This window comes from Crocuta crocuta, unplaced genomic scaffold, assembly GCF_008692635.1.
Source record: "Crocuta crocuta isolate KB4526 unplaced genomic scaffold, BGI_CrCroc_1.0 scaffold644, whole genome shotgun sequence".
NCBI lineage: Eukaryota > Metazoa > Chordata > Mammalia > Carnivora > Hyaenidae > Crocuta > Crocuta crocuta.
In genome coordinates, this window is record NW_027529450.1 from 32956 (window position 1) to 46268 (window position 13313).

Genomic DNA, 13313 nt, shown 5'->3' on the forward strand with positions numbered 1-13313 from the left:
GCCATCATTACTTTTTTGATTACATGAATTGTACAGGCTTGTATTACATATAATGGAAACAATAAATGTGGGAGCCCGACAGTGACCCCAAGAAAGCGTGGTTAGGGACGCGGGGATGTGCCTGTACACGGGGCTCCCTGCCTGGGCAAAGCATGCCTGCAAACAGGATGCTCTGCCAGGAGGCCTGCACACAATATCCAAGTTTAATGGTCCGCTCGTAAACAGGGGAACATGCCCTCCTTAGAAATAGGGAGGAGGCTGGAATTGTGAGCAGGCCTCTTAGTAAACATGTTGTGGTCGCTTCCTCCCTTTGCTCACCCCTTGTCCTTGAAATGTGTTTGGCAACTTGCCCTTAATTGGTAAAGGAATGCATCTTGTAGATTTCAGTTTGTATCCAGTTACCGGGGTATAAAATAAACCGCAAGAGGGGCTTGCGTAGAATTGTTCCTCCCGCCGGAGTTGTGTCTGTGTCTGTCTTTTGTGTGTGTCTTGTCCTTTGTGTTATTTCATCCGCAACAATAAATATTATCATCTTGTTCCTTAGATTTTAAGTTCACCCTTTCAAGTGATAATCTTTGTCTTGAAGCACTGGAACTGGAAGCTGGTATCCAGAAATTGCCTCTGCCAAAGAATGAGGATATTAGTGAAGATGACACTGATGTGAAGGGGGCAGATTTCCCAAATGTGGAGCCCATGCAAATGCCTGAAGCAGGTATGGTATCCATTGGGAATGCGAAGTATGCGGATCTTTTCCTGAATATTATAGTTTTCATTATGTAGATGTACCTTCACCGATAGATACTTTAATAACAGACTTTACACAGAAAGGTACTTTCACAAGTAGTTCAGACCCTAACTTCCTGACTGCCTGACTCACACCCTATGAGATACAGAATTAAATTGGGTCAAAGCCTTATTAAATTATGAAATAAGAAAGCATTTCCTTTTTGATAAAGTATAAATACTGGGGCACCAGGGTGGCTCAGTCAGTGAAGCATGTGACTCTTGATATGGCTCAGGTCAGGATCTCACAGTGTGTGAGAACGAGCCACATTTTCGACTCTGCGCTGACAGCATGGAGCCTGCTTGGGACTCTCTCTTCCTCTCTCTCTGTCCCTCTCCCATTTGTGCTCTCGCTTTCTCTCTCTCTCTCTCTCTCTCAAAATATGTAAATAACCTTTTAAATAGAATAAACAGTAAATACTTTAACTGATAGGTGATTAAATTCAGAATCTTCTGTAATTCCCTCTTTTATGAAGCACAGAATGCATTTGGAGTAAATACCAGTTGCATGAAATATGGTGAGGCACTGGAGTAGCATCCAGTACCAGCTCTAACATAAGTTGTGTGACTCTGAGAGAATCCCTTGACTTCTGAACCCATCTTGACGCATGTACTTAGTGATTTCAAATCGGATATATTGCATTCATTTTTTTGTATTCTGTGGTTCTCTTGGATAACATATATGGAATACAAAAATCGTCCATTTTGTTTGATTTAATTATCATCAAATAGCTTCTTTGATCAAATTTTAACATCTGAATTGAGATTTTTGTGTCGCTGAGAACAAGAAAACATACTGTTGTGGGTTTTTCTCTTTGAAGACGTTGATACCTGTTCTTAAATTTCGTCAAATTCTACATCATTGTGGCTCTTACAAAACACGTGCAATTTGAGGGGCGCCTGGGTGGCTTAGTCGGTTAAGCGTCCGACTTTCGCTTAGGTCATGATCTCGCGGTTCGTGGGTTCGAGCCCCGCGTCAGGCTCTGTGCTGACTGCCAGCTCAGAGCCTGGAGCCTGTTTCAGTCTGTGACTCCCTCTCTCTCTGACCCTCCCCTGCTCACGCTGTCTCTCTCTCTCTCTCTCCTAGAAATAAATAAAAACATTAAAAAAAAAAAAACACGTGCAATTTGAAACCTTTCCCCAATGAAGGCTCAAATGACTGAGTAATAAAATGGCAAGAGATGGTTTAGTTTCTAGTTTCTGTGGCACATCAGTTAGGGAGAGTGCATGGGTGTTCTCTGTAAGTGATGAATCCCTAGATTCGACTCCTGAAACCTGGTTTCAGGTTCAGTAACTGAAATCTAAATTTAAAAATAAAAAATAAAACTACCTTTTAATAGGTTCATTTCGTTTCATCTGTTCTGACCTGAAGTGTCGTTTTCACTTCTTGTATCAATAGTAAGTGTGGAGTGTTCAAGAAATCTTGATAAAGTATATGCTCTCATATAGGAAAGTTACTTCAGCGTTAAAAATCTCTCAATAACATCTTACACCTTTCTCCACAGACTCTTTCAGTCCTTTGTTAGACTTACTCTAAGTACTAGGTGCTGTTAACAATTGTGTCGTTTTTTGAAATGTTATATTCTGATTCACCTGGTAAGTGCAGATAGCTCTGTACATGGACACTCTCTCCAGCAGCCTTGCTACATACGACTGAATGCCAGAGGTGTACGTCAAAATCCATTATGAGTTTCAACACATGCAGTTGTATCATCTTTGAATACTAACAGTTTCTTTCTGCTGTTTTAATCATTATCTCCCCTCTTTGTTTTCTCACTTTACAATATTGGACAGACCCACCCAGGACAGTGCTGGAAGGACCTGATGATAGACATCCCTCTCTTATTTCTGATGGGAGTTAGACAATTTTGAACATTTGACTATATTTACTGTGACTTTAAGGAAGTTCCATTCTCAGTTTAGTGTACTACACTGTTTATGTTGAATATATGTTGACTTTCATCAAACACGTGTAGTACATTGATTCAGATGACCGTAGGATTTTTCTCCCATTAATGTGATAATGCAATGAATTTCATACATACATTCCTATGTTTAAATCAACCATACACTCCTGGCAGGGAATGTTCATGATACATTATCTTTGTGAATAATCTACATCATATTAGTTGGGTTAGAATTTTTATTACTATCTTCATGAGTGATATTAGTGTCTACATTTAGTTCATATACTCTCTTGGATTTTAGTATCAAGGATATATTGGCTTCATAGAATGAATTGGTATGTAGAATCTCTTTTTCTTTTCTCTGGAACTGAAGACTCTGAAAGGCTGTGAGTGACATAGGACTAGACTTTCCCGTGTTCAGCTGTGTCTGGATTGCACCTCGTTCCTTGGGAACTGGACCCTGCAGAAATGGCAGGGAACCTCCAGGTCCCCATCATTTCAAATTTGGTGAGGTGCCCAGCTTCCCTGCAAGTAGTCTATACTGATGCCATCACTCTGACAGCTACCTGCTGCAGGATCTATGGTGTCATTCATCTTTTGTACCCAGAAAGTTAAAAGTCACGGACCTATTAACTAGATACTTTGATCTGTGCTCTATCATTGTGAATAGCTGGCCTTCCACTAGGTGTGTGCACTTAGGACAATACCTCCATTTGTTGAGTTTTTAGAGAATAAGTTAGTATAACAACTCCTCTATTGATAGCATGTATACTCTATGTTAGCAACTGCTTTCTCCAGGGTTCCTTACATTTATAACTTCATTTAGTCTTCCCAAAAAGGGGTGTCAGAGTGTACCCACGCTTACATTTGACTCTGATAAGCAGTAGATTTCGGGATTCAGTTCTAAGTTAGAGCCCTTACTGTTCCTCAAAGTAAATACATCTGAAAATGTGGGCCAGGAAACCTGATGGTGTCCATGATACCCTGGGCCAGGCTCTGTGCTGAGAGCTCAGAGCCTGGAGCCTGCTTCAGATTCTGTGTCTCCCTCTCTCTCTGCCCCTCCCCTGCTCATGCTCTGTCTCTCTGTCTTTCAAAAATAAATAAACGTTTAAAAATATTTAGATAAGGGATTAAATAAAACTTCGTTTTTAATAAAAAATTAAATATAAAAATAAATAATTAAAGCTATTTGGAACAATTTATACAAACAAAGACAAAGAATTGCGTATCAGTCCCATGGTAACAAAAAATCTCAGCTCCCCTGCAAAACTTCTTTTTCAAACGTTATTTAAAGGCATGGATATTAGAAATTCTTACAGGTGTGAAGTTATGTCTCATTGTAGTTTTGTATTACCCTAATAACAAGTGATGTTCAGCATCTTTTCATGTGTCTGTTGGCAATTTGGAGGTCTTCTTTACAAAAATGTCCATTCATGTCTTCTACTCATGTTTCAAATTGGGTTATTTGGGGGGTTTTGAGTGTTGAGGTTTATACATTTTTCCTCTATTTTGGATACTGACTCGTTATCAGATATGCCAGTTACACATATCTTCTCCCATTCTGTAGGTTGCCATTTCGTTTTGTTCATGGTTTCCTTCCCTGTGCGGAAGGTTTTTATTTTAATAAAGTCCCAGTNTGATTGTTTTCAGTGCGATTGTCAATGGGGTTGATCCCTTAATTTCCCGTTCCGCTGCTTCACTATTGCCGCATCGAAATGCAACAGATTTCTCTATGTTGATTTTGTATCCTGAGGCTTTATTAAATTCATGTATCCGTTCTAGCAATCTGGTGTGAAGTGCATTTTGGGTTTTCTTAAACAGAGTATCATGCCGACTGTCCAGAGAGAGTTAGGGAGGGCTAGAGAGAGAGGGAGAGAGGGGGAATCTAGCACAGAGCCAGACGCAGCGCTGGATCTCACAAACCTTCAGATCATGACCTTAGTCCAATGTTTAACCATCTGAGCTACTCGGGCACTCCGGAAGAGTCAGTTTTAAGAATAAATAGATAGAGTCATGTCTCATTTGTGGGCTTATACTTTCTTAGTATTTGGCATAAAAATCTGTAATATATATTTATAGTGCTGGCATGTATTAAGAGTACTATAATTTGTGCACACACACACCCACATCCCTAGGCCCAGCAGCCCAGCGATGAGCAACCTCAACGAGAGGAGGCACCAACTGAGAGTCTGAATATTAAGGCTGATCAGAAGAAAGAAGTCAAACACATACTTGTGGCTCAAGGTGAAGGGAAAGAGGGAAGGAATGCCTATGGGGCTCGGGGTATATGTGTGCATCGTCATTATGACATACCATGAGAAGACAAAACAAAACATTACAAGAGAATCTCAGTCATTTCCTGCAAATCGCTGGAAAATATGAAGACAGCACGGTCAGCATGGACCCTGACTTGGGGCTCAATCCCACAACCGTGAAATCATGACCTGAGCCAAAATCGAGTCAGACGCCTAAGTCAGTGAGCAAAACAGGCGCCCCAAATACTTCTATGATTTGGAAAATCAAAAATATCTGAAAATGATTATGAAATGGAAATTGGCAGCTTCCAAACACAGTATTTTCACCAGATATTTGTAATGAATTATTGACATCAGTCAGGCCATGGATTATTTTAGGACTTCACCTTAAGAAGTTTCTCCAGTACGACTGACAACAAAGTCCATTCACTCCTTTCCACCCTACTCCCTTTATTCTCACTCTAAGACAGAAGTTTGGCCTTTATTACTAACCTTTTGCTGTTTTTTTTTTTTTTTTTGTTATTTGTTTTCTTCATGACTTATTTATCACAAGTGACATAGAGGGACATCGCACCTCCAGGTCACTAGGTAATTTTCACACAACCTTAAGCCTGACCCAGTAGGGGATGCATCTCCCTAGTATAGGATTTGTCATAGGCGCATAAATATACTCAGCTAATCATTCAGGAAATTACGTTTCAAGTTTCATTAAAATCCTATCCGTGGTGTAGATTTCAGATTTCTTAGCTGATGATCTTTACTCTTAGTATACTATGGTAGTACTTATATTTTTATTTGAAATAAAGTTTCATAATACAGAAAAAGATGTGAAGTCCATCTTTTCTCATCACTATTTTTACATAAAAATGCTAAACATACAGGCTTTCATTTCATACATTTGAAATAATATTATCACTTCTTTATATTTTATGTTTACTACTTTAATTGATAACCTCTCTTTTTTAAGGGCCTGAAATGAAAGCCGATACCCAGGAACTGGCTCAGCCACAACCTGAGGGTCAAAAGGAAGATGGTCCTGTTGGGAGGCAGTGAATTTTTAGATCTAAAGCCCATTAAAATGCCAGAAGTAGGTACGTTATCCATTAAGAATGTACGTTACTTGGTTTCTGTTTTGTTGAATATTCTAAGAACAGAATTCACAAAGAAAGATACTTTCACAGAGAGTTTAGACCCTATCTACTTCACTGACTGACTTATAGACTATCAGATACAGAAACAAATTGGGTCAAAGCTATATTGAATTACAAAGATGAAAACACTTTCTTGTTTTTGAGTAGCAGTGCTTTAACCAAGTTCTAATAACTTTCAGAGTCTTTTAAAATAATTTCAGCCTTTTAACAAATTGGGAACAAATATCAGTTTGCGTGAATTATGCTGAGGCACTGTAGTAAGTTCTAGTACCTACTCTGACACAACTTGTGTGATTCTGGGAGAACTGCTTGATTCTAAATCCCATCCTTAATCTTATATAATTAGTGTTTGCAAAGCAGATATATTACAGTCATTTTTAATGCTGATTTTTGCTTTCTATGGTTTTGTTCAAAGAATAAAAAAATAGTCCATTTTACAGGAGTTATTTCTTAAAACTCACACCCTGCCTAGATCAAATTTTAACATCTGAACTGAGATTTCATTGCTACTGAGATAATGAATAAACTCTCTCCCTGATGTTGGTTTTTCTCTGTGGAGACCTGGATAGCTGTTCTTAGATTCGTTCGAATTCTAGATTATTCTGACTACTCGGAAAAACTATTCCAATTTCAATCCTGTCCCCAAAGAAGACCCAATAACTGAATAATAAAATGGCAAGAGATAGTTAAGTTTCTAGTTTCTGTGGCTGATCAAGTAGAGAAATGCATGTGGTCACTAATGCTCAAGTCAGCTCTAAGATACCTATGCGAAGCACACTCCTTGTCTCCACGGTCAGACTTCATGAGCGATGGATGCTATGACGTAATCCTCTCCGACACATGGCATGTTACAGATTTTTGCCTTGAGACATGAAAGGATAAGATTCGAAGTCCTAAGACAAGAACCCTAATAATTCCTGACTCATCAACTTAAGTATGTTTTACGTGCATATTGAAAATTCCTGACCAGTAATTACAAGAGCTTCTGAACTTAAAGTAAGCACTTGATGTTTAAGGTATAAATCGCCATCCATCAGTGTACTAAGCTTTTTTTGCTCTACATTGCTGAACTGTTCCTTTAGACTATTTACATTAATTTAGACCACTTCCAGGAGCCTATTTTACATGGCTAGAAGGTACTCCTAGGAAGATAATGGCCTTTAAATGCATGTTTTTAAATAGATAATACATTGCATGATCATTCTATATAACGGTAAGGAAAAAAGTGCAACAGAATAAACCTAAGGGAAAAAGGAAGAGGTACTTAATAAAAGGTGTGAATCCTTAGTAAAAAGAAAGGTATACAACTAATACATCAGAAGCATTATTCATTTAAAAAATACTTATGAAGAGTATCCACTAGTTTACATAATCTTAAGGAAAATGGAAAAAGTCCAAATGCATACGCCCAAGCATATACAATATTGAAAATGAACAAGACACTGACAGACATTGAGTATTTTATGTAATGGAAAGTGATGCGATCTTGAACTCTACTGTTTTCAAGATATGGATTAAATGGTTGCTTTATCAGGAAAACATAGATTAATAAATCCCAGTAGCACCTAATTATCTAAACACCACAGTTACCATAGGAAAACTTAGGAAATGTATCAGAGTTGTCCCTCAAAAGTATTTGCTTTTAGTAAATAAGATGGTATTGTATACTTGAAAGGTGATGAGAGTATATCTTCAGCATTCTCACCACACAAAAAAAGAGTTAATTATGTGAGGTGATGGATGTGCTAATTACAGTGTACATGGAGCACATCATCTTGTACACTTTAAATATATACAATTATACTTGTGAGTCATTCCTTAGTAAAATTTTTAAAAAGCACTGACTTTTAGAAACAAATGTCTGACTTTTCTAGGTATCTCTTCCTCCCTCTCCCATTACCTCTCCCTCCTTGTCTGCATTCATTTCTTCCTTCCTTCCTTTTTATGGTTACCTTTCTCGTAAGGTGTATGTGAGCTTCACATTTTGATGTCAGAAAGGAAGGTAATGACTCGAAACTACTGTGACCAAATAGTTTATTATACAAACTCAACACTCTCAAGTGTGAAAAGGACATTAATTCATAGTCACACGAGGACTGCAGGTGGAAATAGGGACAAATGGTTACCCTACTTTAGCAATCACATCAGCACTGAACTAAACCGAAGAAACACTTTTGCACCTCTGCGTGATGGAGAAAAAACAGTTGTTGTACTGAAATTTCTATTTACTTCAACAGTGACAAATGAGACATTACTGTTTTAATATCTTATATTCAGAATATTTTTCAATTGTTTTATTTAAATAATACTGATGGGTAAATTTCTTTTGTTTCTTGGGTTGTTTGGTGTGTTACTTGAATTTTTAGTAAAAGTACACACAATTGTGCTTTCATTTAAAACTACCTTTGAATAGATCCACATCATTTAATATGTTCTGAACATGAAGAGCCCTTTTGTTTCCTAATACCAGTAGAAAGAGTGGTGTGTTTAAAATACATTAGTAAAATATGTTTGGAAGACTGTCTTCTAAAAGAAAATCTGTGGTTTCCTTGTATACCATGAATGCCATCTAAATGAGGTTCTGCTAAGTAATGTTCCCAACTGTGATTTTATCTTGCAGGTGAAGGGCGCAGATTTAAACAAAGACAAGCTGAAACCTTGCAAACTGCTCTTAGGTTACCTATTTGACTATTAACATTCTCTTAATAAAGTTTTAAACTATCCAAAAAACTCTGGTATCTCGTTTGTAAAACTATTATAAGTACTTGATGCTATTGAAAATTATCTTATTATTTGAAATTTTATATTCAGATGGAACTGCTATACATAAATATATTTGAACATTGATATTCTTTCCAGCACTCTTGGTAATAATTAAGACTTAATTCCAAGAGTTTACGTCTACATCTTTTTTTCAAAGGCTTTTTTAATGTTTATTTCTGAGAGGAGAGAGAGAGAGTATGAGAGAGCATAACAGGGGAGGGACAGAGAGAGGGAGACACAGAATCCAAAGCAGGTTCCTGGCTCTGAGCTGTCAGCACAGAGCCCAGCATGGGGCTCAAACTCAGGAACTGAGATCATGACAAGAGCCAAAGTCAGATGTTTAACCAACTGAGCCACCCAGGCGCCCCTGTTTACATCCTTTTTTTTTTTTTAATTTCAAAGTACACAGTCATATTATCATATTATCCTTGAAGAGTAACAGTTTAGTTTTGCTATTGTAAATATTACACGTTTCATCACAAGGTGCTCTGCCAAGAGTCAGGCCATCCTGCAGCGTAGCTTTACCTATAAGCCTAAGTGGGGACATGCAAAGTCACCAGAGCACTAAGGCAGAGCTGCAGTGTCTGGCACAAGACAAATGGCCATATGCATGGTCTCTACAAAAATAACATCTATCCTATTGACCCCAAAATGGAGGAGATGCTTTTCCTGTCAGGGTCATTACAAGTGATTAACTAATTCAATACATATGCATTGATTCCCAGCATGTTTCAGGAAATATCTGGGATGCTGGAACTGAAAAGACTAATGACCTGCGGTCTTAATTATGGGGGATAGTACACTGGGGCAAAAAGTCTTATAAACAGAAACGTGGTTGAAATGTAAAATGGAAACGGAAAGGACCTAGAAAAAAAGTGAACGGGTGGCCAGGAAGCAGGAGGAAAACCAGGAGAGGAGACTCATTGTTAGTCTGGATTCCCACATTATCTGGATTCCCACATCAGCTGGTCACTGGGTTTGCATACATGATCCTGCTGACATGAGGCTAGGTAACATCTATGCTTTATGCTTAAAACTAAAATAACTGGGGGCACCTGGGTGACTCAGTTGGTTAGGCGTCCTACTTCGGCTCAGGGCATGATCTCATGGTTCCTGAGTGCGAGCCCCGCGTGGGGCTCTACCCACAGCTCAGAGCCCGGAGCCTGCTTCAGATTTTGTCTCCCTCTCTCTCTGCCCCTCCCCGACTTGCACACACGTGCACTCTCTCTCTTTCTCTCTCCCTCTCCCTCTCAAAACTAAATACTGAATACTTAAAAAAAAAAAAAAGAACTAAAATAACCAGATGGACCTCAAACATAAAATACAATTGACCCTTAATGCAGAGGTTAGGGATACTGACACCCTGCATAGTCAAACGTCAATATAAGTTTTGACTCTACCAAAATTAAGCTATTAGTTGACTACTTTTGACCAGAATCCTTATCAATGACATAAACAGTCAACACATACTTTGTTTTCATATGTATTGTATCCAGTATTAGAATAATGTAGAGAAAAATGTTAAGGAAATAATAAGAAAGAGAAAATATATTTACAGCGCTGTACTGTATTATCAAAAAATTCTTCTGTATAAGTGGACCCACAGAGTTCAAACCCATGTTATTCAAGGGTCAACCGTAATCAGAATGGCCCCTTTTCATTAAAAATATATATCTATCCCTTCAGTTATTTCCATTTTATGAAGGAGATAACTGAGGATCAAAGAAGATAGGATCTTTTTTTTTTTTAATATTTTATTTATTTCTAGGAGAGAGAGAGAGAGCGTGAGCAGGGGAGGGTCAGAGAGAGAGGGAGTCACAGACTCCGAAACAGGCTCCAGGCTCTGAGCTGGCAGTCAGCACAGAGCCCGATGCGGGGCTCGAACTTACGAACCACGAGATCATGACCTAAGTGAAAGTTGGACGCTTAACCGACTAAGCCACCCAGGCGCCCCAGAAGATAGGATCTTATTCAAGGGCTACACGTTGTCTTTTTAGTTACCTTAGTGTTATGATCTTCACTGTAGAGCCTTTTGCCTCCTTAGTTATATTTATTTTATTTAAAAGGTTACTTTATTTTTAAAGCATTTGATTCTTTTGATGCTATTGTAAGTGGGATAATTTTATTTCCTTATCAAATGTCTCACTATTAGTGTGTAGAAATAAAACTGATTTCTCTATGTTTTTTTACATCCTGCAATTTTACTGAAGTCGTTGATTAGTTACAAGTGTTTGATTCAGTCTTTGGCGTTTTCTATTTACAAAATTATATCATCTCCAAATAGTAACAATTTTACTTCTTCCTTTCCGATTTTGATACCGTTTATTACTTTCTCTTGCTTCATTGCCCTAACTGAAATTTCCAGTACTATATTGAATAACATTGGTAAGAGTGGGCATACTTGTCTTGTTCCTGATCTTAGCAGGAAGGCTTTCATTCTGTCTCTGTTGAGGATACTGTTAACTGTGGGTTTGCTGTAGATGGTCTTCATTCTGTTGAGTTACCTTCCTTCTATTTCCAGTGTGGTAAAGGTTTTTGATTGCGAAAGGGTGTTGAATTTTGTCAAATCTTTTTTCTGCACCTATTGCAATCATCACATAATTTTTCTCTTTCATCCTAGTAATGCCAATAGTACTCGATTAATTTCTGTATGTTGAACCGTGTTTGGATACCAGGAATAAATCCCATAGGTCACGGTTTATAATCTTCTTGATGTGTTCTTGAATTCAGATGGGTAATATTTTGTTGAGAATTTTTACATTTATAGTTAAGAAATAATTGGTCTACAGTTTTTCTTCTCATGTGTTGTCTTTCTTTTTTTTTTAGATGGTCTCTTTTTGTATATATATTTTCTACAAATAGTTTATTGTCAAATTGGTTTCCATATAATACCCAGTGCTCATCCCCACAAGTGCCCTCCTCCATGCCCATCTCCCCCCTTCCCCCCCACCACATCCATCAGTCCTCAGTTTCTTCTCAGCATTCAAGAGTCTCTCATGGTTTGCCTCTCTCCCTTTCCCCCACCACTTCCCCCCTTCTTCTCCCCCAGGGTCCTCCGTCAAGTTCCTCCTAATCCTCCTATACGTGCAAACATATGATATTTGTCCTTCTCTGCCTGACTTATTTCGCTCAGCATAACACCCTCAAGGTCCATCCATGTTGCTACACATGGCCAGATTTCATTGTTTCTCATTGTTGTCTTTATCTAGCTTTGGTTTAGGATAATGCTGGCCATGAAGAATGAATCTCAAAGTGGACTGTCTTCTTCAAATATTTGGCTGAATTTGAGAAGGATTAGCATTAATTCTTCTTCAACTATTTGGTAGAATTACCAGTGAAGCTATCTGGGCATGGGCTTTCTTTGCAGGGTGTTTTTTCTAATTCAACCTCCTAACTCTTTTATTGGTGTGTTCATAATTTCTAGTTCTTCATGATTCAGTCTTGGTAGATAGGATGTTTTGAGAAATTTGTCTATTTATTCTAGGTTCTCCAATTTCATGGAGTATAAATGTTCATAGTTTCTCTTTTGATCCTTTGTATTTCTGTGGCATCTGTTGTAATGTTTCCTCATTAGTTTCTAATTCTAACTCAATCTCGTTTACTTCTGCTAAAATTTATGTAAATGCAAAGAAAAGCAAACCAAATTGTAAAGACCAAAGTTGTTTATATTATACTATCAGTTATCAATCATTACTATAATTCTGTAGTAATTCAGATAGTTGTCTATCAACATGGAAGAAACAAGTAGAACAGTGCACTAGGTTAAGAAAGTCCAGAAACACTTCATTTTTAAAGTATTGATTTAAATTCCAGGTAGATCACATACAGTGTAAGATTGCTTTCAGGTATACCATATACTCATTCGCCAAATTCTTAACAACACCCAATGTTCATCATACCAAGGGCATTCCTTAATCCCCATCACCTATTTAACCTAAGCCCCCAACCCCTATCCTCTCTGGAAACTATCACATTGCCCTCTATAATTAAAAACAGTCTGTTTCTTGGTTTGCCTCTCTCCATTTTTCCTTCTCCCCATTTGCTTTCTTTTTTAAATTCCACATATGAGTGAAACTATATGATATTTGTCTCTCTCTGACTGACTTATTTCACTTAGCCTCATACCCTCTAGGTCTATCAGTGTTGTCACAGATGACAAGATCTCATCCTTTTTGTGACTGCATAATATTCCTGTGTGTGTGTGTGTGTGTGTGTGTGTGTGTGAATACCACATCTACTGACAGGTTGCTTATCCACCTTTGCTATTCTAAATAATACAATAAACATGGGGGTGCATATATCTTTTCAAATTAGTGTTTTCATGTTCTTTGGGTCAATACCCAGTACTAGAAGTATTGTATCATATGATTGTGAGGAGGAAACCAAGAGCCTTTGAGAGCATTTGGGTGGCATGACTCCTGCCCTCTGAGAAGGAAGGTTCTTGAAGTTGTCAT

The 13313-nt window shown here is 38.0% G+C and overlaps 1 long non-coding RNA gene across 1 annotated transcript; it reads left to right on the plus strand.

Moving 5' to 3' along the window:
- The first annotated feature begins 570 nt into the window (after nucleotides 1-570).
- LOC144228788 (uncharacterized) lies at nucleotides 571-8826 on the plus strand. Its single transcript, XR_013334268.1, has 3 exons — nucleotides 571-712; nucleotides 5913-6036; nucleotides 8717-8826. It is a non-coding gene; the product is annotated as an uncharacterized LOC144228788 (long non-coding RNA).
- Nucleotides 8827-13313: the final 4487 nt, after the last annotated feature.